Below are 21,038 nucleotides of genomic sequence, written 5' to 3'. Positions count from 1 at the left end.
AAAATCCTGTCGTTTCCATAGAAACGTTACTCGATCTAGAAGGAAATGTCTTAGAACACATAGTAATCGTATTTCATAGCGACGAAATATCCGTGTGAATTCGTCAATGTGTGGGAGTGAGGGATGCAGTAAAGAAGGATTAGTGGATCGGAAATGAGATTGTCGTATATCCCAAAAGAAAAACCTGTCGTTTCCATAGAAACGTTACTCGATTGAGAAGGAAATGTCTTAGAACACATAGTACTCGTATTTCATAGCGACGGAATTTCCGTGTGAATTCGTCAATGTGTGGGAGTGAGGGATGCAGTAAAGAAGGATTAGTGGATCGGAAATGAGATTGTCGTATCCCAAAGAAAATCCTGTCGTTTCCATAGAAACGTTACTCGATTTAGGAGGAAATGTCTTAGAACACATAGTATTTCATAGCGACGCAATTTCCGTGTGAATTCGTCAATGTTTGGGAGTGAGGGATGCAGTAAAGAAGGATTAGTAGATCGGATATGTGATTGTCGTATCCCAAAAGAAAATCCTGTCGTTTCCATAGAAACGTTACTCGATTTAGAAGGAAATGTCTTAGAACACATAGTACTCGTATTTCATTGCGACGCAATTTCCGTGTGAATTCGTCAATGTGTGGGAGTTTGGGATGCAGTAAAGAAGGATTAGTGGATCGGAAAAGTGATTGTCGTATCCCAAAAGAAAATCCTGTCGTTTCCATAGAAACGTTACTCGATTTAGAAGGAAATGTCTTAGAACACATAGTACTCGTATTTCATAGCGACGCAATTTCCGTGTGAATTCGTCAATGTTTGGGAGTGAGGGATGCAGTAAAGAAGGATTAGTGGATCGGAAATGAGATTGTCGTATCCCAAAAGAAAATCCTGTCGTTTCCATAGAAACGTTACTCGATTTAGAAGGAAATGTCTTAGAACACATAGTACTCGTATTTCATAGCGACGCAATTTCCGTGTGAATTCGTCAATGTGTGGGAATGAGGGATGCAGTAAAGAAGGATTAGTGGATCGGAAATAAGATTGTCGTATCCCAAAAAAAAGTCCTGTCGTTTCCATAGAAACATTACTTGATTTAGAGGGAGAAGTCATAGAACCCATAGTAATTCATAGCGACGCAATTTCCGTGTGAATTCGTCAATGTGTGGGAGTGAGGGATGCAGTAATGAAGGATTAGTGGATCGGAAATGTGATTGTCGTATCCCAAAAGAAAATCCTGTCGTTTCCATAGAAACGTTACTCGATTTAGAAGGAAATATCTTAGAACACATAGTACTCGTATTTCATAGCGACGCAATTTCCGTGTGAATTCGTCAATGTGTGGGAGTGAGGGATGCAGTAAAGAAGGATTAGTTTATCGGAAATGAGATTGTCGTATCCCAAAAGAAAATCCTGTCGTTTCCATAGAAACGTTACTCGATTTAGAAATAAATGTCTTAGAACACATAGTATTTCATAGCGACGCAATTTCCGTGTGAATTCGTCAATGTTTGGGAGTGAGGGATGCGGTAAAGAAGGATTAGTAGATCGGAAATGTGATTGTCGTATCCCAAAAGAAAATCCTGTCGTTTCCATAGAAACGTTACTCGATTTAGAAGGAAATGTCTTAGAACACATAGTACTCGTATTTCATTGCGACGCAATTTCCGTGTGAATTCGTCAATGTGTGGGAGTGAGGGATGCAGGAAAGAAGGATTAGTGGATCGGAAATGTGATTGTCGTATCCCAAAAGAAAATCCTGTCGTTTCCATAGAAACGTTACTCGATTTAGAAGGAAATGTCTTAGGACACATAGTACTCGTATTTCATAGCGACGCAATTTCCGTGTGAATTCGTCAATGTGTGGGAGTGAGGGATGCAGTAAAGAAGGATTAGTGGATCGGAAATGAGATTGTCGTTTCCCAAAAGAAATTCCTGTCGTTTCCATAGGAACGTTACTCGATTTAGAAGGAAATGTCTTAGAACACATAGTACTCGTATTTCATAGCGACGGAATTTCCGTGTGAATTCGTCAATGTGTGGGAGTGAGAGATGCAGTAAAGAAGGAGTAGTGGAACGGAAATGAGATTGTCGTATCCCAAAAGAAAATCCTGTCGTTTCCATAGAAACGTTACTCGATTTAGAAGGAAATGTCTTAGAACACATAGTACTCGTATTTCATTGCGACGCAATTTCCGTGTGAATTCGTCAATGTGTGAGAGTGAGGGATGCAGTAAAGAAGGATTAGTGGATCGGAAATGAGATTGTCGTATCCCGAAAGAAAATCCTGTCGTTTCCATAGAAACGTTACTCGATTTAGAAATAAATGTCTTAGAACACATAGTATTTCATAGCGACGCAATTTCCCTGTGAATTCGTCAATGTTTGGGAGTGAGGGATGCGGTAAAGAAGGATTAGTAGATCGGAAATGTGATTGTCGTATCCCAAAAGAAAATCCTGTCGTTTCCATAGAAACGTTACTCGATTTAGAAGGAAATGTCTTAGAACACATAGTACTCGTATTTCATTGCGACGCAATTTCCGTGTGAATTCGTCAATGTGTGGGAGTGAGGGATGCAGGAAAGAAGGATTAGTGGATCGGAAATGTGATTGTCGTATCCCAAAAGAAAATCCTGTCGTTTCCATAGAAACGTTACTCGATTTAGAAGGAAATGTCTTAGAACACATAGTACTCGTATTTCATAGCGACGCAATTTCCGTGTGAATTCGTCAATGTGTGGGAGTGAGGGATGCAGTAAAGAAGGATTAGTGGATCGGAAATGAGATTGTCGTTTCCCAAAAGAAATTCCTGTCGTTTCCATAGGAACGTTACTCGATTTAGGAGGAAATGTCTTAGAACACATAGTACTCGTATTTCATAGCGACGGAATTTCCGTGTGAATTCGTCAATGTGTGGGAGTGAGAGATGCAGTAAAGAAGGAGTAGTGGAACGGAAATGAGATTGTCGTATCCCAAAAGAAAATCCTGTCGTTTCCATAGAAACGTTACTCGATTTAGAAGGAAATGTCTTAGAACACATAGTACTCGTATTTCATTGCGACGCAATTTCCGTGTGAATTCGTCAATGTGTGAGAGTGAGGGATGCAGTAAAGAAGGATTAGTGGATCGGAAATGAGATTGTCGTATCCCGAAAGAAAATCCTGTCGTTTCCATAGAAACGTTACTCGATTTAGAAATAAATGTCTTAGAACACATAGTATTTCATAGCGACGCAATTTCCGTGTGAATTCGTCAATGTTTGGGAGTGAGGGATGCAGTAAAGAAGGATTAGTAGATCGGAAATGTGATTGTCGTATCCCAAAAGAAAATGCTGTCGTTTCCATAGAAACGTTACTCGATTTAGAAGGAGATGTCTTAGAACACATAGTACTCGTATTTCATAGCGACGCAATTTCCGTGTGAATTCGTCAATGTGTGGGAGTGAGGGATGCAGTAAAGAATGATTAGTGGATCGGAAATGAGATTGTCGTATCCCAAAAGAAAATCCTGTCGTTTCCATTTAAACGTTACTCGATTTAGAAGAAAATGTCTTAGAACACATAGTACTCGTATTTCATAGCGACGGAATTTCCGTGTGAATTCGTCAATGTGTGGGAGCGAGGGATGCAGTAATGAAGGATTAGTGGATCGGAAATGTGATTGTCGTATCCCAAAAGAAAATCCTGTCGTTTCCATAGAAACGTTACTCGATTTAGAAGGAAATGTCTTAGAACACATAGTACTCGTATTTCATTGCGACGCAATTTCCGTGTCAATTCGTCAATGTGTGGGAGTGAGGGATGCAGTAAAGAAGGATTAGTGGATCGGAAATGAGATTGTCGTATCCCAAAAGAAAATCCTGTCGTTTCCATAGAAACGTTACTCGATTTAGAAGGAAATGTCTTAGAACACATAGTATTTCATAGCGACGCAATTTCCGTGTGAATTCGTCAATGTTTGGGAGTGAGGGATGCAGTAAAGAAGGATTAGTAGATCGGAAATGTGATTGTCGTATCCCAAAAGAAAATCCTGTCGTTTCCATAGAAACGTTACTCGATTTAGAAGGAGATGTCTTAGAACACATAGTACTCGTTTTTCATAGCGACGCAATTTCCGTGTGAATTCGTCAATGTGTGGGAGTGAGGGATGCAGTAAAGAAGGATTAGTGGATCGGAAAAGTGATTGTCGTATCCCAAAAGAAAATCCTGTCGTTTCCATAGAAACGTTACTCGATTTAGAAGGAAATGTCTTAGAGCACATAGTACTCGTATTTCATAGCGACGCAATTTCCGTGTGAATTCGTCAATGTTTGGGAGTGAGGGATGCAGTAAAGAAGGATTAGTGGATCGGAAATGAGATTGTCGTATCCCAAAAGAAAATCATGTCGTTTCCATAGAAACGTTACTCGATTTAGAAGGAAATGTCTTAGAACACATAGTACTCGTATTTCATAGCGACGCAATTTCCGTGTGAATTCGTCAATGTGTGGGAATGAGGGATGCAGTAAAGAAGGATTAGTGGATCGGAAATAAGATTGTCGTATCCCAAAAAAAAGTCCTGTCGTTTCCATAGAAACATTACTTGATTTAGAGGGAGAAGTCATAGAACACATAGTAATTCATAGCGACGCAATTTCCGTGTGAATTCGTCAATGTGTGGGAGTGAGGGATGCAGTAATGAAGGATTAGTGGATCGGAAATGTGATTGTCGTATCCCAAAAGAAAATCCTGTCGTTTCCATAGAAACGTTACTCGATTTAGAAGGAAATATCTTAGAACACATAGTACTCGTATTTCATAGCGACGCAATTTCCGTGTGAATTCGTCAATGTGTGGGAGTGAGGGATGCAGTAAAGAAGGATTAGTTTATCGGAAATGAGATTGTCGTATCCCAAAAGAAAATCCTGTCGTTTCCATAGAAACGTTACTCGATTTAGAAATAAATGTCTTAGAACACATAGTATTTCATAGCGACGCAATTTCCGTGTGAATTCGTCAATGTTTGGGAGTGAGGGATGCAGTAAAGAAGGATTAGTAGATCGGAAATGTGATTGCCGTATCCCAAAAGAAAATCCTGTCGTTTCCATAGAAACGTTACTCGATTTAGAAGGAGATGTCTTAGAACACATAGTACTCGTATTTCATAGCGACGCAATTTCCGTGTGAATTCGTCAATGTGTGGGAGTGAGGGATGCAGTAAAGAATGATTAGTGGATCGGAAATGAGATTGTCGTATCCCAAAAGAAAATCCTGTCGTTTCCATATAAACGTTACTCGATTTAGAAGAAAATGTCTTAGAACACATAGTACTCGTATTTCATAGCGACGGAATTTCCGTGTGAATTCGTCAATGTGTGGGAGTGAGGGATGCAGTAAAGAAGGTTTAGTGGATCGGAAATGTGATTGTCGTATCCCAAAAGAAAATCCTGTCGTTTCCATAGAAACGTTACTCGATTTAGAAGGAAATGTCTTAGAACACATAGTACTCGTATTTCATAGCGACGCAATTTCCGTGTGAATTCGTCAATGTGTGGGAGTGAGGGATGCAGTAAAGAAGAATTAGTGGATCGGAAATGAGATTGTCGTTTCCCAAAAGAAATTCCTGTCGTTTCCATAGGAACGTTACTCGATTTAGAAGGAAATGTCTTAGAACACATAGTACTCGTATTTCATAGCGACGGAATTTCCGTGTGAATTCGTCAATGTGTGGGAGTGAGAGATGCAGTAAAGAAGGAGTAGTGGAACGGAAATGAGATTGTCGTATCCCAAAAGAAAATCCTGTCGTTTCCATAGAAACGTTACTCGATTTAGAAGGAAATGTCTTAGAACACATAGTACTCGTATTTCATTGCGACGCAATTTCCGTGTGAATTCGTCAATGTGTGAGAGTGAGGGATGCAGTAAAGAAGGATTAGTGGATCGGAAATGAGATTGTCGTATCTCGAAAGAAAATCCTGTCGTTTCCATAGAAACGTTAGTCGATTTAGAAATAAATGTCTTAGAACACATAGTATTTCATAGCGACGCAATTTCCGTGTGAATTCGTCAATGTTTGGGAGTGAGGGATGCAGTAAAGAAGGATTAGTAGATCGGAAATGTGATTGTCGTATCCCAAAAGAAAATCCTGTCGTTTCCATAGAAACGTTACTCGATTTAGAAGGAGATGTCTTAGAACACATAGTACTCGTATTTCATAGCGACGCAATTTCCGTGTGAATTCGTCAATGTGTGGGAGTGAGGGATGCAGTAAAGAATGATTAGTGGATCGGAAATGAGATTGTCGTATCCCAAAAGAAAATCCTGTCGTTTCCATATAAACGTTACTCGATTTAGAAGAAAATGTCTTAGAACACATAGTACTCGTTTTTCATAGCGACGGAATTTCCGTGTGAATTCGTCAATGTGTGGGAGTGAGGGATGCAGTAAAGAAGGATTAGTGGATCGGAAATGTGATTGTCGTATCCCAAAAGAAAATCCTGTCGTTTCCATAGAAACGTTACTCGATTTAGAAGGAAATGTCTTAGAACACATAGTACTCGTATTTCATTGCGACGCAATTTCCGTGTCAATTCGTCAATGTGTGGGAGTGAGGGATGCAGTAAAGAAGGATTAGTGGATCGGAAATGAGATTGTCGTATCCCAAAAGAAAATCCTGTCGTTTCCATAGAAACGTTACTCGATTTAGAAGGAAATGTCTTGGAACACATACTACTCGTATTTCATTGCGACGCAATTTCCGTGTGAATTCGTCAATGTGTGGGAGTGAGGGATGCAGTAAAGAAGGATTAGTGGATCGGTAATGTGATTGTCGTATCCCAAAAGAAAATCCTGTCGTTTCCATAGAAACGTTACTCGATTTAGATAGAAATGTCTTAGAACACATAGTACTCGTATTTCATAGCGACGGAATTTCCGTGTGAATTCGTCAATGTGTGGGAGTGAGGGTTGCAGTAAAGAAGGATTAGTGGATCGGAAATGTGTTTGTCGTATCCCAAAAGAAAATCCTGTCGTTTCCATAGAAACGTTACTCGATTTAGAAGGAAATGTCTTAGAACACATAGTACTCGTATTTCATTGCGACGCAATTTCCGTGTGAATTCGTCAATGTGTGGGGGTGAGGGATGCAGTAAAGAAGGATTAGTGGATCGGAAATGTGATTGTCGTATCCCAAAAGAAAATCCTGTCGTTTCCATAGAAACGTTACTCGATTTAGAAGGAAATGTCTTAGAACACATAGTACTCGTATTTCATTGCGACGCAATTTCCGTGTGAATTCGTCAATGTGTGGGAGTGAGGGATGCAGTAAAGAAGGATTAGTGGATCGGAAATGTGATTGTCGTATCCCAAAAGAAAATCCTGTCGTTTCCATAGAAACGTTACTCGATTTAGAAGGAAATGTCTTAGAACACATAATACTCGTATTTCATAGCGACGCAATTTCCGTGTGAATTCGTCAATGTGTGGGAGTGAGGGATGCAGTAAAGATGGATTAGTGGATCGGAAATGAGATTGTCGTATCCCAAAAGAAAATCCTGTCGTTTCCATAGAAACGTTACCCGATTTAGAAATAAATGTCTTAGAACACATAGTATTTCATAGCGACGCAATTTCCGTGTGAATTCGTCAAAGTTTGGGAGTGAGGGATGCAGTAAAGAAGGATTAGTAGATCGGAAATGTGATTGTCGTATCCCAAAAGAAAATCCTGTTGTTTCCATAGAAACGTTACTCGAATTAGAAGGAAATGTCTTAGAACACATAGTACTCGTATTTCATTGCGACGCAATTTCTGTGTGACTTCGTCAATGTGTGGGGGTGAGGGATGCAGTAAAGAAGGATTAGTGGATCGGAAATGTGATTGTCGTATCCCAAAAGAAAATCCTGTCGTTTCCATAGAAACGTTACTCGATTTAGAAGGAAATGTCTTAGAACACATAGTACTCGTATTTCATAGCGACGCAATTTCCGTGTGAATTCCTCAATGTGTGGGAGTGAGGGATGCAATAAAGAAGGATTAGTGGATCGGAAATGTGATTGTCGTTTCCCAAAAGAAAATCCTGTCGTTTCCATAGAAACGTTACTCGATTTAGAAGGAAATGTCTTAGAACACATAGTACTCGTATTTCATAGCGACGCAATTTCCGTGTGAATTCGTCAATGTGTGGGAGTGAGGGATGCAGTAAAGAAGGATTAGTGGAACGGAAATGAGATTGTCGTATCCCAAAAGAAAATCCTGACGTTTCCGCGGAAACGTTACTCGATTTAGAAGGAAATGTCTTAGAACACATAGTACTCGTATTTCATAGCGACGGAATTTCCGTGTGAATGCGTCAATGTGTGGGAGTGAGGGATGCAGTAAAGAAGGATTAGTGGATCGGAAATGTGATTGTTGTATCCCAAAAGAAAATCCTGTCGTTTCCATAGAAACGTTACTCGATTTAGAAGGAAATGTCTTAGAACACATAGTACTCGTATTTCATAGCGACGCAATTTCCGTGTGAATTCGTCAATGTGTGGGAGTGAGGGATGCAGTAAAGAAGGATTAGTGGATCGGAAATGAGATTGTCGTATCCCAAAAGAAAATCCTGTCGTTTCCATAGAAACGGTACTCGATTTAGAAGGAAATGTCTTAGAACACATAGTATTTCATAGCGACGCAATTTCCGTGTGAATTCGTCAATGTTTAGGAGTGAGGGATGCAGTAAAGGAGGATTAGTAGATCGGAAATGTGATTGTCGTATCTCAAAAGAAAATCCTGTCGTTTCCATAGAAACGTTACTCGATTTAGAAGGAAATGTCTTAGAACACACAGTACTCGTATTTCATTGCGACGCAATTTCCGTGTGAATTCTTCAATGTGTGGGAGTGAGGGATGCAGTAAAGAAGGATTAGTGGATCGGAAATGAGATTGTCGTATCCCAAAAGAAAATCCTGTCGTTTCCATAGAAACGTTACTCGATTTAGAAGGAAATGTCTTAGAACACATAGTACTCGTATTTCATAGCGATGCAATTTCCGTGTGAATTCGTCAATGTTTGGGAGTGAGGGATGCAGTAAAGAAGGATTAGTGGATCGGAAATGAGATTGTCGTATCCCAAAAGAAAATCCTGTCGTTTCCATAGAAACGTTACTCGATTTAGAAGGAAATGTCTTAGAACACATAGTACTCGTATTTCATAGCGACGCAATATCCGTGTGAATTCGTCAATGTGTGGGAGTGAGGGATGCAGTAAAGAAGGATTAGTGGATCGGAAATAAGATTGTCGTATCTCAAAAAAAAGTCCTGTCGTTTCCATAGAAACATTACTTGATTTAGAAGGAGAGGTCATAGAACCCATAGTAATTCATAGCGACGCAATTTCCGTGTGAATTCGTCAATGTGTGGGAGTGAGGGATGCAGTAAAGAAGGATTAGTGGATCGGAAATGTGATTGTCGTATCCCAAAAGAAAATCCTGTCGTTTCCACAGAGACGTTACTTGATTTAGAAGGAAATGTCTTAGAACTCATAGTACTCGTATTTCATAGCGACGCAATTTCCGTGTGAATTCGTCAATGTGTGGGAGTGAGGGATGCAGTAAAGAAGGATTAGTGGATCGGAAATGAGATTGTCGTATCCCAAAAAAAAATCCTGTCGTTTCCATAGAAACGTTACTCGATTTAGAAATAAATGTCTTAGAACACATAGTATTTCATAGCGACGCAATTTCCGTGTGAATTCGTCAATGTTTGGGAGTGAGGGATGCAGTAAAGAAGGATTAGTAGATCGGAAATGTGATTGTCGTATCCCAAAAGAAAATCCTCTCGTTTCCATAGAAACGTTACTCGATTTAGAGGGAAATGTCTTAGAACACATAGTACTCGTATTTCATTGCGACGCAATTTCCGTGTGAATTCTTCAATGTGTGGGAGTGAGGGATGCAGTAAAGAAGGATTAGTGGATCGGAAATGTGATTGTCGTATCCCAAAAGAAAATCCTGTCGTTTCCATAGAAACGTTACTCGATTTAGAAGGAAATGCCTTAGAACACATAGTACTCGTATTTCATAGCGACGCAATTTCCGTGTGAATTCGTCAATGTTTGGGAGTGAGGGATGCAGTAAAGAAGGATTAGTGGATCGGAAATGAGATAGTCGTATCCCAAAAGAAAATCCTGTCGTTTCCATAGAAACGTTACTCGATTTAGAAGGAAATGTCTTAGAACACATAGTACTCGTATTTCATAGCGACGCAATTTCCGTGTGAATTCGTCAATGTGTGGGAGTGAGGGATGCAGTAAAGAAGGATTAGTGGATCGGAAATGTGATTGTCGTATCCCAAAAGAAAATCCTGTCGTTTCCATAGAAACGTTACTCGATTTAGAAGGAAATGTCTTAGAACACATAGTACTCGTATTTCATAGCGACGCAATATCCGTGTGAATTCGTCAATGTGTGGGAGTGAGGGATGCAGTAAAGAAGGATTAGTGGATCGGAAATAAGATTGTCGTATCCCAAAAAAAACTCCTGTCGTTTCCATAGAAACATTACTTGATTTAGAAGGAGAAGTCATAGAACCCATAGTAATTCATAGCGACGCAATTTCCGTGTGAATTCGTCAATGTGTGGGAGTGAGGGATGCAGTAAAGAAGGATTAGTGGATCGGAAATGTGATTGTCGTATCCCAAAAGAAAATCCTGTCGTTTCCATAGAAACGTTACTTGATTTAGAAGGAGAAGTCATATAACCCATAGTAATTCATAGCGACGCAATTTCCGTGTGAATTCGTCAATGTGTGGGAGTGAGGGATGCAGTAAAGAAGGATTAGTGGATCGGAAATGTGATTGTCGTATCCCAAAAGAAAATCCTGTCGTTTCCATAGAAACGTTACTTGATTTAGAAGGAAATGTCTTAGAACACATAGTACTCGTATTTCATAGCGACGCAATTTCCGTGTGAATTCGTCAATGTGTGGGAGTGAGGGATGCAGTAAAGAAGGATTAGTGGATCGGAAATGAGATTGTCGTATCCCAAAAAAAAATCCTGTCGTTTCCATAGAAATGTTACTCGATTTAGAAATAAATGTCTTAGAACACATAGTATTTCATAGCGACGCAATTTCCGTGTGAATTCGTCAATGTTTGGGAGTGAGGGATGCAGTAAAGGAGGATTAGTAGATCGGAAATGTGATTGTCGTATCTCAAAAGAAAATCCTGTCGTTTCCATAGAAACGTTACTCGATTTAGAAGGAAATGTCTTAGAACACACAGTACTCGTATTTCATTGCGACGCAATTTCCGTGTGAATTCTTCAATGTGTGGGAGTGAGGGATGCAGTAAAGAAGGATTAGTGGATCGGAAATGAGATAGTCGTATCCCAAAAGAAAATCCTGTCGTTTCCATAGAAACGTTACTCGATTTAGAAGGAAATGTCTTAGAACACATAGTACTCGTATTTCATAGCGATGCAATTTCCGTGTGAATTCGTCAATGTTTGGGAGTGAGGGATGCAGTAAAGAAGGATTAGTGGATCGGAAATGAGATTGTCGTATCCCAAAAGAAAATCCTGTCGTTTCCATAGAAACGTTACTCGATTTAGAAGGAAATGTCTTAGAACACATAGTACTCGTATTTCATAGCGACGCAATATCCGTGTGAATTCGTCAATGTGTGGGAGTGAGGGATGCAGTAAAGAAGGATTAGTGGATCGGAAATAAGATTGTCGTATCCCAAAAAAAAGTCCTGTCGTTTCCATAGAAACATTACTTGATTTAGAAGGAGAGGTCATAGAACCCATAGTAATTCATAGCGACGCAATTTCCGTGTGAATTCGTCAATGTGTGGGAGTGAGGGATGCAGTAAAGAAGGATTAGTGGATCGGAAATGTGATTGTCGTATCCCAAAAGAAAATCCTGTCGTTTCCACAGAGACGTTACTTGATTTAGAAGGAAATGTCTTAGAACTCATAGTACTCGTATTTCATAGCGACGCAATTTCCGTGTGAATTCGTCAATGTGTGGGAGTGAGGGATGCAGTAAAGAAGGATTAGTGGATCGGAAATGAGATTGTCGTATCCCAAAAAAAAATCCTGTCGTTTCCATAGAAACATTACTCGATTTAGAAATAAATGTCTTAGAACACATAGTATTTCATAGCGACGCAATTTCCGTGTGAATTCGTCAATGTTTGGGAGTGAGGGATGCAGTAAAGAAGGATTAGTAGATCGGAAATGTGATTGTCGTATCCCAAAAGAAAATCCTCTCGTTTCCATAGAAACGTTACTCGATTTAGAGGGAAATGTCTTAGAACACATAGTACTCGTATTTCATTGCGACGCAATTTCCGTGTGAAATCTTCAATGTGTGGGAGTGAGGGATGCAGTAAAGAAGGATTAGTGGATCGGAAATGTGATTGTCGTATCCCAAAAGAAAATCCTGTCGTTTCCATAAAAACGTTACTCGATTCAGAAGGAAATGCCTTAGAACACATAGTACTCGTATTTCATAGCGACGCAATTTCCGTGTGAATTCGTCAATGTTTGGGAGTGAGGGATGCAGTAAAGAAGGATTAGTGGATCGGAAATGAGATAGTCGTATCCCAAAAGAAAATCCTGTCGTTTCCATAGAAACGTTACTCGGTTTAGAAGGAAATGTCTTAGAACACATAGTACTCGTATTTCATAGCGACGCAATTTCCGTGTGAATTCGTCAATGTGTGGGAGTGAGGGATGCAGTAAAGAAGGATTAGTGGATCGGAAATGTGATTGTCGTATCCCAAAAGAAAATCCTGTCGTTTCCATAGAAACGTTACTCGATTTAGAAGGAAATGTCTTAGAACACATAGTACTCGTATTTCATAGCGACGCAATATCCGTGTGAATTCGTCAATGTGTGGGAGTGAGGGATGCAGTAAAGAAGGATTAGTGGATCGGAAATAAGATTGTCGTATCCCAAAAAAAACTCCTGTCGTTTCCATAGAAACATTACTTGATTTAGAAGGAGAAGTCATAGAACCCATAGTAATTCATAGCGACGCAATTTCCGTGTGAATTCGTCAATGTGTGGGAGTGAGGGATGCAGTAAAGAAGGATTAGTGGATCGGAAATGTGATTGTCGTATCCCAAAAGAAAATCCTGTCGTTTCCATAGAAACGTTACTTGATTTAGAAGGAGAAGTCATATAACCCATAGTAATTCATAGCGACGCAATTTCCGTGTGAATTCGTCAATGTGTGGGAGTGAGGGATGCAGTAAAGAAGGATTAGTGGATCGGAAATGTGATTGTCGTATCCCAAAAGAAAATCCTGTCGTTTCCATAGAAACGTTACTTGATTTAGAAGGAAATGTCTTAGAACACATAGTACTCGTATTTCATAGCGACGCAATTTCCGTGTGAATTCGTCAATGTGTGGGAGTGAGGGATGCAGTAAAGAAGGATTAGTGGATCGGAAATGAGATTGTCGTATCCCAAAAAAAAATCCTGTCGTTTCCATAGAAATGTTACTCGATTTAGAAATAAATGTCTTAGAACACATAGTATTTCATAGCGACGCAATTTCCGTGTGAATTCGTCAATGTTTGGGAGTGAGGGATGCAGTAAAGAAGGATTAGTAGATCGGAAATGTGATTGTCGTATCCCAAAAGAAAATCCTGCCGTTTCCATAGAAACGTTACTCGATTTAGAAGGAAATGTCTTAGAACACATAGTACTCGTATTTCATTGCGACGCAATTTCCGTGTGAATTCGTCAATGTGTGGGAGTGAGGGATGCAGTAAAGAAGGATTAGTGGATCGGAAATGTGATTGTCGTATCCCAAAAGAAAATCCTGTCGTTTCCATAGAAACGTTACTCGATTTAGAAGGAAATGTCTTAGAACACATAGTACTCGTATTTCATTGCGACGCAATTTCCGTGTGAATTCGTCAATGTGTGGGAGTGAGGGATGCAGTAAAGAAGGATTAGTGGATCGGAAATATGATTGTCGTATCCCAAAAGAAAATCCTGTCGTTTCCATAGAAACGTTACTCGATTTAGAAGGAAATGTCTTAGAACACATAATACTCGTATTTCATAGCGACGCAATTTCCGTGTGAATTCGTCAATGTGTGGGAGTGAGGGATGCAGTAAAGATGGATTAGTGGATCGGAAATGAGATTGTCGTATCCCAAAAGAAAATCCTGTCTTTTCCATAGAAACGTTACTCGATTTAGAAATAAATGGCTTAGAACACATAGTATTTCATAACGACGCAATTTCCGTGTGAATTCGTCAATGTGTGGGAGTGAGGGATGCAGTAAAGAAGGATTAGTGGATCGGAAATGTGATTGTCGTATCCCAAAAGAAAATCCTGTCGTTTCCATAGAAACGTTACTCGATTTAGAAGGAAATGTCTTAGAACACATAATACTCGTATTTCATAGCGACGCAATTTCCGTGTGAATTCGTCAATGTGTGGGAGTGAGGGATGCAGTAAAGATGGATTAGTGGATCGGAAATGAGATTGTCGTATCCCAAAAGAAAATCCTGTCGTTTCCATAGAAACGTTACTCGATTTAGAAATAAATGTCTTAGAACACATAGTATTTCATAGCGACGCAATTTCCGTGTGAATTCGTCAAAGTTTGGGAGTGAGGGTTGCAGTAAAGAAGGATTAGTAGATCGGAAATGTGATTGTCGTATCCCAAAAGAAAATCCTGTTGTTTCCATAGAAACGTTACTCGAATTAGAAGGAAATGTCTTAGAACACATAGTACTCGTATTTCATTGCGACGCAATTTCTGTGTGAATTCGTCAATGTGTGGGAGTGAGGGATGCAGTAAAGAAGGATTAGTGGATCGGAAATGAGATTGTCGTATCCCAAAAGAAAATCCTGTCGTTTCCATAGAAACGTTACTCGATTTAGAAGGAAATGTCTTAGAACACATAGTACTCGTATGTCATAGCGATGCAATTTCCGTGTGAATTCGTCAATGTTTGGGAGTGAGGGATGGAGTAAAGAAGGATTAGTGGATCGGAAATGAGATTGTCGTATCCCAAAAGAAAATCCTGTCGTTTCCATAGAAATGTTACTCGATTTAGAAGGAAATGTCTTAGAACACATAGTACTCGTATTTCATAGCGACGCAATATCCGTGTGAATTCGTCAATGTGTGGGAGTGAGGGATGCAGTAAAGAAGGATTAGTGGATCGGAAATAAGATTGTCGTATCCCAAAAAAAAGTCCTGTCGTTTCCATAGCAACATTACTTGATTTAGAAGGAGAAGTCATAGAACCCATAGTAATTCATAGCGACGCAATTTCCGTGTGAATTCGTCAATGTGTGGGAGTGAGGGATGCAGTAAAGAAGGATTAGTGGATCGGAAATGTGATTGTCGTATCCCAAAAGAAAATCCTGTCGTTTCCACAGAGACGTTACTTGATTTAGAAGGAAATGTCTTAGAACTCATAGTACTCGTATTTCATACCGACGCAATTTCCGTGTGAATTCGTCAATGTGTGGGAGTGAGGGATGCAGTAAAGAAGGATTAGTGGATCGGAAATGAGATTGTCGTATCCCAAAAAAAAATCCTGTCGTTTCCATAGAAACGTTACTCGATTTAGAAATAAATGTCTTAGAACACATAGTATTTCATAGCGACGCAATTTCCGTGTGAATTCGTCAATGTTTGGGAGTGAGGGATGCAGTAAAGGAGGATTAGTAGATCGGAAATGTGTTTGTCGTATCCCAAAAGAAAATCCTGCCGTTTCCATAGAAACGTTACTCGATTTAGAAGGAAATGTCTTAGAACACATAGTACTCGTATTTCATTGCGACGCAATTTCCGTGTGAATCCGTCAATGTGTGGGAGTGAGGGATGCAGTAAAGAAGGATTAGTGGATCGGAAATGTGATTGTCGTATCCCAAAAGAAAATCCTGTCGTTTCCATAGAAACGTTACACGATTTAGAAGGAAATGTCTTAGAACACATAGTACTCGTATTTCATTGCGACGCAATTTCCGTGTGAATTCGTCAATGTGTGGGAGTGAGGGATGCAGTAAAGAAGTATTAGTGGATCGGAAATATGATTGTCGTATCCCAAAAGAAAATCCTGTCGTTTCCATAGAAACGTTACTCGATTTAGAAGGAAATGTCTTAGAACACATAATACTCGTATTCCATAGCGACGCAATTTCCGTGTGAATTCGTCAATGTGTGGGAGTGAGGGATGCAGTAAAGATGGATTAGTGGATCGGAAATGAGATTGTCGTATCCCAAAAGGAAATCCTGTCGATTCCATAGAAACGTTACTCGATTTAGAAATAAATGTCTTAGAACACATAGTATTTCATAACGACGCAATTTCCGTGTGAATTCGTCAAAGTTTGGGGGTGAGGGATGCAGTAAAGAAGGATTAGTAGATCGGAAATGTGATTGTCGTATCCCAAAAGAAAATCCTGTCGTTTCCATAGAAACGTTACTCGAATTAGAAGGAAATGTCTTAGAACACATAGTACTCGTATTTCATTGCGACGCAATTTCTGTGTGACTTCGTTAATGTGTGGGAGTGAGGGATGCAGTAAAGAAGGATTAGTGGATCGGAAATGTGATTGTCGTATCCCAAAAGAAAATCCTGTCGTTTCAATAGAAACGTTACTCGATTTAGAAGGAAATATCTTAGAACACATAGTACTCGTATTTCATAGCGACGCAATTGCCGTGTGAATTCTTCAATGTGTGGGAGTGAGGGATGAGGTAAAGAAGGATTAGTGGATCGGAAATGAGATTGTCGCATCCCAAAAGAAAATCCTGTCGTTTCCATAGAAACGTTACTCGATTTAGAAGGAAATGTCTTAGAACACATTGTACTCGTATTTCATAGCGACGCAATTTCCGTGTGAATTCGTCAATGTGTGGGAGTGAGGGATGCAATAAAGAAGGATTAGTGGATCGGAAATGTGATTGTCGTATCCCAAAAGAAAATCCTGTCGTTTCCATAGAAACGTTACTCGATTTAGAAGGAAATGTCTTAGAACACATAGTACTCGTATTTCATAGCGACGCAATTTCCGTGTGAATTCGTCAATGTGTGGGAGTGAGGGATGCAGTAAAGAAGGATTAGTGGATCGGAAATGAGATTGTCGTATCCCAAAAGAAAATCCTGTCGTTTCCGCGGAAACGTTACTCGATTTAGAAGGAAATGTCTTAGAACACATAGTATTTCATAGCGACGCAATTTCCGTGTGAATTCGTCAATGTTTGGGAGTGAGGGATGCAGTAAAGAAGGATTAGTAGATCGGAAATGTGATTGTCGTATCTCAAAAGAAAATCCTGTCGTTTCCATAGAAACGTTACTCGATTTAGAAGGAAATGTCTTAGAACACATAGTACTCGTATTTCATAGCGATGCAATTTCCGTGTGAATTCGTCAATGTTTGGGAATGAGGGATGCAGTAAAGAAGGATTAGTGGATCGGAAATGAGATTGTCGTATCCCAAAAGAAAATCCTGTCGTTTCCATAGAAACGTTACTCGATTTAGAAGGAAATGTCTTAGAACACATAGTACTCGTATTTCATAGCGACGCAATATCCGTGTGAATTCGTCAATGTGTGGGAGTGAGGGATGCAGTAAAGATGGATTAGTGGATCGGAAATAAGATTGTCGTATCCCAAAAAAAAGTCCTGTCGTTTCCATAGAAACATTACTTGATTTAGAAGGAGAAGTCATAGAACCCATAGTAATTCATAGCGACGCAATTTCCGTGTGAATTCGTCAATGTGTGGGAGTGAGGGATGCAGTAAAGAAGGATTAGTGGATCGGAAATGTGATTGTCGTATCCCAAAAGAAAATCCTGTCGTTTCCACAGAAACGTTACTTGATTTAGAAGGAAATGTCTTAGAACACATAGTACTCGTATTTCATAGCGACGCAATTTCCGTGTAAATTCGTCAATGTGTGGGAGTGAGGGATGCAGTAAAGAAGGATTAGTGGATCGGAAATGAGATTGTCGTATCCCAAAAGAAAATCCTGTCGTTTCCATAGAAACGTTACTCGATTTAGAAGGAAATGTCTTAGAACACATAGTACTCGTATTTCATAGCGACGCAATATCCGTGTGAATTCGTCAATGTGTGGGAGTGAGGGATGCAGTAAAGAAGGATTAGTGGATCGGAAATAAGATTGTCGTATCCCAAAAAAAAGTCCTGTCGTTTCCATAGAAACATTACTTGATTTAGAAGGAGAAGTCATAGAACCCATAGTAATTCATAGCGACGCAATTTCCGTGTGAATTCGTCAATGTGTGGGAGTGAGGGATGCAGTAAAGAAGGATTAGTGGATGGGAAATGTGATTGTCGTATCCCAAAAGAAAATCCTGTCGTTTCCACAGAGACGTTACTTGATTTAGAAGGAAATGTCTTAGAACTCATAGTACTCGTATTTCATAGCGACGCAATTTCCGTGTGAATTCGTCAATGTGTGGGAGTGAGGGATGCAGTAAAGAAGGATTAGTGGATCGGAAATGAGATTGTCGTATCCCAAAAAAAAATCCTGTCGTTTCCATAGAAACGTTACTCGATTTAGAAATAAATGTCTTAGAACACATAGTATTTCATAGCGACGCAATTTCCGTGTGAATTCGTCAATGTTTGGGAGTGAGGGATGCAGTAAAGAAGGATTAGTAGATCGGAAATGTGATTGTCGTATCCCAAAAGAAAATCCTGTCGTTTCCATAGAAACGTTACTCGATTTAGAAGGAAATGTCTTAGAACACATAGTACTCGTATTTCATTGCGACGCAATTTCCGTGTGAATTCTTCAATGTGTGGGAGTGAGGGATGCAGTAAAGAAGGATTAGTGGATCGGAAATGTGATTGTCGTATCCCAAAGGAAAATCCTGTCGTTTCCATAGAAACGTTACTCGATTTAGAAGGAAATGCCTTAGAACACATAGTACTCGTATTTCATAGCGACGCAATTTCCGTGTGAATTCGTCAATGTTTGGGAGTGAGGGATGCAGTAAAGAAGGATTAGTGGATCGGAAATGAGATTGTCGTATCCCAAAAGAAAATCCTGTCGTTTCCATAGAAACGTTACTCGATTTAGAAGGAAATGTCTTAGAACACATAGTACTCGTATTTCATAGCGACGCAATTTCCGTGTGAATTCGTCAATGTGTGGGAGTGAGGGATGCAGTAAAGAAGGATTAGTGGATCGGAAATGTGATTGTCGTATCCCAAAAGAAAATCCTGTCGTTTCCATAGAAACGTTACTCGATTTAGAAGGAAATGTCTTAGAACACATAGTACTCGTATTTCATAGCGACGCAATATCCGTGTGAATTCGTCAATGTGTGGGAGTGAGGGATGCAGTAAAGAAGGATTAGTGGATCGGAAATAAGATTGTCGTATCCCAAAAAAAAGTCCTGTCGTTTCCATAGAAACATTACTTGATTTAGAAGGAGAAGTCATAGAACCCATAGTAATTCATAGCGACGCAATTTCCGTGTGAATTCGTCAATGTGTGGGAGTGAGGGATGCAGTAAAGAAGGATTAGTGGATCGGAAATGTGATTGTCGTATCCCAAAAGAAAATCCTGTCGTTTCCATAGAAACGTTACTTGATTTAGAAGGAAATGTCTTAGAACACATAGTACTCGTATTTCATAGCGACGCAATTTCCGTGTGAATTCGTCAATGTGTGGGAGTGAGGGATGCAGTAAAGAAGGATTAGTGGATCGGAAATGAGATTGTCGTATCCCAAAAAAAAATCCTGTCGTTTCCATAGAAATGTTACTCGATTTAGAAATAAATGTCTTAGAACACATAGTATTTCATAGCGACGCAATTTCCGTGTGAATTCGTCAATGTTTGGGAGTGAGGGATGCAGTAAAGAAGGATTAGTAGATCGGAAATGTGATTGTCGTATCCCAAAAGAAAATCCTGCCGTTTCCATAGAAACGTTACTCGATTTAGAAGGAAATGTCTTAGAACACATAGTACTCGTATTTCATTGCGACGCAATTTCCGTGTGAATTCGTCAATGTGTGGGAGTGAGAGATGCAGTAAAGAAGGATTAGTGGATCGGAAATGTGATTGTCGTATCCCAAAAGAAAATCCTGTCGTTTCCATAGAAACGTTACTCGATTTAGAAGGAAATGTCTTAGAACACATAGTACTCGTATTTCATTGCAACGCAATTTCCGTGTGAATTCGTCAATGTGTGGGAGTGAGGGATGCAGTAAAGAAGGATTAGTGGATCGGAAATGTGATTGTCGTATCCCAAAAGAAAATCCTGTCATTTCCATAGAAACGTTACTCGATTTAGAAGGAAATGTCTTAGAACACATAATACTCGTATTTCATAGCGACGCAATTTCCGTGTGAATTCGTCAATGTGTGGGAGTGAGGGATGCAGTAAAGATGGATTAGTGGATCGGAAATGAGATTGTCGTATCCCAAAAGAAAATCCTGTCGCTTCCATAGAAACGTTACTCGATTTAGAAATAAATGTCTTAGAACACATAGTATTTCATAGCGACGCAATTTCCGTGTGAATTCGTCAAAGTTTGGGAGTGAGGGATGCAGTAAAGAAGGATTAGTAGATCGGAAATGTGATTGTCGTATCCCAAAAGAAAATCCTGTCGTTTCCATAGAAACGTTACTCGAATTAGAAGGAAATGTCTTAGAACACATAGTACTCGTATTTCATTGCGACGCAATTTCTGTGTGACTTCGTCAATGTGTGGGAGTGAGGGATGCAGTAAAGAAGGATTAGTGGATCGGAAATGTGATTGTCGTATCCCAAAAGAAAATCCTGTCGTTTCCATAGAAACGTTACTCGATTTAGAAGGAAATGTCTTAGAACACATAGTACTCGTATTTCATAGCGACGCAATTTCCGTGTGAATTCGTCAATGTGTGGGAGTGAGGGATGAGGTAAAGAAGGATTAGTGGATCGGAAATGAGATTGTCGTATCCCAAAAGAAAATCCTGTCGTTTCCATAGAAACGTTACTCGATTTAGAAGGAAATGTCTTAGAACACATAGTACTCGTATTTCATAGCGACGCAATTTCCGTGTGAATTCGTCAATGTGTGGG

The sequence above is a fragment of the Schistocerca piceifrons genome, chromosome 5 (genome assembly GCF_021461385.2).
Source record: "Schistocerca piceifrons isolate TAMUIC-IGC-003096 chromosome 5, iqSchPice1.1, whole genome shotgun sequence".
In the NCBI taxonomy this organism is placed as follows: domain Eukaryota; kingdom Metazoa; phylum Arthropoda; class Insecta; order Orthoptera; family Acrididae; genus Schistocerca; species Schistocerca piceifrons.
Note: the sequence above shows the minus strand (reverse complement) of the source record.